General features: G+C 48.3%; 1 long non-coding RNA gene across 1 annotated transcript in view; it reads left to right on the top strand.

Moving 5' to 3' along the window:
* The first annotated feature begins 51 nt into the window (after positions 1 to 51).
* LOC112547921 overlaps positions 52 to 4655 on the top strand; it is a 24131-nt gene continuing 19527 nt past the window's right edge. The window contains exon 1 of the long non-coding RNA XR_003091712.1: positions 52 to 465. This is a non-coding gene — a long non-coding RNA (uncharacterized LOC112547921). The remainder of the gene's footprint in view (positions 466 to 4655) is intronic.

Genomic DNA, 4655 nt, shown 5'->3' on the forward strand with positions numbered 1-4655 from the left:
CCGGGAAACGCGCCTCGCTCGGGGCAGAGGTGGCCCCGGGCGCCAGCACCCTTCAGCCTCGGCCCCCGGGCTCGGGAAACGCCGCCATTCCCGCCCCCTGCCAAACTGCCGACCCCCAAGGGGCTCCTGCGCGCCCCCTTTCCCTCCCCGCCGGGCGGGTGAAGCCCCGGTCCCTCGGGGGGCAAGACTGAGCACCTTTGAAGCCTGGTCTGAAAAAGGATTGGTAAAGTAGATATCGCAGGAGAGAAACTCAAGGGGAGCGTTAGTTGTTGTCGAGAAGGGGGTCGCAAACGACATAAAAAGGGTCGTGACGCCCCCTTTCGAAATCCACGGTGCCTCCCCCCAGCCCCCGACGCGAGGCTCGAGGAGCCCTGGAGAAGGGCAGGGAGGATGCTCAGCAGCCACGGAGGGGCTTCCCTAGGAGGAGAGGCTAAAAAGGCCTGGCTTGTTCCCTTTAGAAAGAAGGTGCGTGGTCAGGGTTTAACGGCGAAAAAAAAGGACGTAAGGATTTTATTATTTGACCCCGTTTCTCTCGGGGTAGGAGAAGGAGGGGTCACAAAACAGACGAGTAGGCAGGAAGCTTAAAACTAGCAAAAATAAGTTATTTTTCACGCAGCGCAATGAAAGTGTGTCACTCCTTGGCTCCGGGTGTTGCGGAGGCTGACAGTGCAGCCGGTCCAGAGAGGGATCCCACACGTTCTTGGAGAGAAAGGGCATCGGTAGCTGTTGGGCTCGGGAGCGAGGCGCTCGGCCACTGAACTAGAGCGTCCTGGACTTTAAATGCTGGCGGCTGCAAGTGAGAGAGGAGCAGTGGGGGGAAAAACCCGGGCAGACCCCGTTCACTCTGCCTTTCAGCATCCGCTGCTTGTCTCTCTGACCCGCGAGACTTGGCAAGACAGACCTATAGGCTGACCAAGTAAATGGCGATTCTTACGTTCGAGGAACAAGTCTGTCTAGGTTTTTCTTTGCTCGTACGTGCCATTGTGGGAGAGCTGCTCAGCTCAGTGCGGTCGCCCAGTGCGTCTCTCTTATGGAACAGCTTGTTTCTCTTTCCTAAAAGCAAAAGATAATGACAGCGGAGTTTGGATACTTGCAATTTATGTCCGTTGAGAAGCTAAGAGGCAGTGGCTTTAGGCTCTGGAGGTGTGCCGATACCAAGTAGAATTGCTCTCTAAATGATATTATAAGTGATAATATGTGATATTTTTTTGAATTCTTAAAATTTTTGTTATGTTTCAGTTGGTACAAATTGAGACGAGTTGTTAACAAGGTGAATTAATATCTCAGTTGTTAAAGAGGGGCTAATAAAAGAATAACCTGGTTTCTGGCATAGCTGAACTAAAAGGCCTTGTGCCTTTAGAGGAAAAAGGAGGAGAGTGTGTGCGCTGCATTATGAGATGCTGATTTTATACTGAGGAATTATGAGCACCTGTCCCTCAGTGCTGTTCTCTCTGTTTCCCCCTTATTTCCCTCACTATTTTTGAATACTTACAGTCCCACATGTTTTTTTCCCTGCCATCAGCCTGGATGCCAAAATGGTGATGGAGTGTTTCCTGCTAATTAGGCCTGGAAAGGCTCTCATATTTGCTCTGCCTGACCTGGAACTGGTCTGGCAAGGAGGCAGATGGGTCAGATGAAGGGAATGAATGGTCTTTTCAGTAAATGGATAGTAACTGCAGGCTGATTGGCCATCTGGACATCACTAAATGCTGTTTCTGGGCTTGGGAAACTAGCATGGGCTTCCTATATTGCAGTTCTGGGATGGTCAACAGTGGCAGCTGAACGTGCATATGGAAGCCAGCATTTCTCAAGCCATGTGCTGAGCTTGCTCTTGTCCTCCAGCGCTGACCCAACAGCTCTGCTGGTCCAAAAGTAGGTGGCAGTTGCACTGTGGCAGCTGATGACCCTAGATTGTTACTGTTCTATGGGAAATCTGTTTGGCCCAGTCCAGATGTGCAGGCAGGTGTGGTTTGTGGTGCTACAAATCTTTTTGCAGCACCACAAACTGTGTACCCAGCACATTAAAACATGTTCCATGCTGCAAATTGGCACCGTGGGGGCAAAATTTGCTACTGGAAAATCCCGGTAGCAAAAAAAAAAAAAAATTGCAAAAAAAAGCAGCACGGTGGCTGCCACAGGAGCGTGCTCTGGCAGATACGGGGGGCTCGGTCCTCCCGGGAGATGCTCTGGCTGATGGCTAGAGTGTCGTCTCCTCTAGTTCCACCCTGGCTCCTCCAGGACACGGAGCCGGGAGGAGGCGTTTCCCTGAAGCGGGGCATTTTGCCCTGTACCAGCATGCAGTGACAAAAAGTAGTGGCACGTATTTGTGCTGCTACTTTTTTTTGCTGCTGCAAGAGTGCACCCCTGCATGTGGGGATGTGCCCCTTGAGGTGGGAATCCATGGTTAGGGCTGTTATCATCCAAATGTGCAGAAGTATCATATGCATCCTCCTTGATGATGTGGAGGGAAAATACGGAACCTCATTTTGTGAGAGCCCTCTGATAGCAGCAAAGGGATAAGACACAGGACTCATTTCTATACACCCAGCCTCCAGGTAGGACCATAGAAAGTGGTGCTTTTCCATTGTGATGCAAGTCCTGTTAGATTACAGGGAATGGTTAACTGATATTAAAAATTGTGGGTCAGGAATGATGCCTGATGCACTCATTTGAACACATGGGTCTGTCCTAAAAGTTACATCCAGGACTGTTCTTCCCCGACCACCACATCCAGGAAGCTTTACCTATAGTCATAGGTGGATCTAGGATTTTAGAAAAGAGGGGTGCAGATGGTGTGGTGCATGGTCACATGTAACACAATACACACATTTATTTCTCCAGGTAAAAAGAAATTAGAAGCTTTACTAATATGCTAGGAGTCTAGGGCCATATTTGATAGATTTCATAGACATTCGGGCTGGAAGGGACCCCAGAGGATCATCGAGTTCATCCCCCTGCCCCATGGGCAGGAAGTCAGCAGGGATCCTATAATCCCAGCAAGATAAGCATCCAAATGTGTCTTGAAGGTGTTCACAGTGGGTGCTTGAACTGCTTCTGGTGGCAAACCTTGGGGGCTCGGACAGTAAAGAAATTCTTCCTTATGTCCAGCTTGAATCGGTCGCAGCAGAGTTTGTGACCATTTGATCTTGTCATCCCTTGGGGCGCTCTGGTGAAGAGACGTTCCCCCAGATACTGGTGGTCACCCCTGATAAACTTATAGGTGGCTACCAGATCATCCCTGAGCCTGCACTTTTCTAGGCTGAAGTCCCATGGCTCTCAGCCTCCCATTGTAAGGTCTGTTTTTCTGACCTCTGATCATGCGGGTGGCTCTCCTCTGCACTCTCTCAAGCTTCTCCACATTCTTTTTGAATTGCGGAGCCCAAAACTGGACGCAGTACTCCAGCTGCGACCTCACCAAGGCCGAGTACAACGGGAGAATGATGTCCCGGGATTTGCTTTAGAAATATTTTTCAGTTTAAGATGGACACAAAAGTCAATCTAACTTTATTGAAATGGGTATTATTTACTATGTGTAATTTGCCATGTTGTGTATTAAAAACTCAACAGACTAGGCAAAATGTACGCAAATTCTGTAGTCATTAGAGTTAAGCATGCATCTTTTTCTGATTCATAAACCAAACATAAGCCTTCCAGAGCATCTTGACTAATGCTTCATTGCAAATTATTTCCACACCTGAGTTAATGTTTTTGGCTAGAGCTGAAAACAGCCTGCAGGGCTGTGGACTAGGTGCTACATTACCAGGAGCAGACAACAGAATTGCAGAAGAAATAATTGCTTAACCTAGTGGAATCTTAAGACCTTTAAACAAGGAGAGACTGTTGTTAACACTTGTGGAATGAAGAGTTGAGAAGGAATCAGGCAGATTATGATGAGCCGTGAAATCAGCAGACTCCCTCTCTGCTGCCTGAATAGAAATGCACTGCCACTGCCAGGAAACTTTTTTTAAACTTTGGGTGGAATAGGAGTCGAAAGGAGCACAACTGCACTACTGCACACCCCTGGATTTGCCGCTGCCTATATTTTGGGAGATGCCTCTTACCCTTTGTTTCCCTGACTTGGGTAGCCATACACTGGGAGTCTGGACAGTAGCAAACAGAAACTCAATACCCAAGTCAGCAGGTGCTGAATGGCTATTGAATCTGCCTTTAGGAATCTGGAGGGGTATTGGGAATGTCTCACAACAAGGCTCGACCTTAACAAGTCCAGCATCAGCACTATAGTTGCAGTCTGCTTTGTTCTGTATGGTGTTTGTGAGGGAGAATCCAGTATGGCAGCAGGTGGAGCGACTGCTGGCTGACAGCTGGGAGTAAAGGAGATAAGTAAAGCTCATAGAGTCCTCTCTCAGCCAGACAGTGCCATAAGAGAGTTGTTCTATGTTGCATCATGACTTATGCCAGTATCTAGTTTTAAAGAGGCTTGGCAGGTAGGAAGTAGCGTGGCTGCGCGTGGAAACGGCCATCAATTTTTTTGGCACTTGCAATGTATTTCTGTTTTCAGTAATCAAGATATTAGAAGCAACAACAACAGGTGCTTAAAACTGGTGACGGAGCAAACAAACATGTAGGCAACCCACCAGAGAGAGAAATCCTTACAAACCACACCCAAAATCATTAACTTTGCGATAGGAAAGAGA

Source organism: Alligator sinensis, unplaced genomic scaffold (genome assembly GCF_000455745.1).
Source record: "Alligator sinensis unplaced genomic scaffold, ASM45574v1 scaffold63_1, whole genome shotgun sequence".
In the NCBI taxonomy this organism is placed as follows: Eukaryota; Metazoa; Chordata; order Crocodylia; family Alligatoridae; genus Alligator; species Alligator sinensis.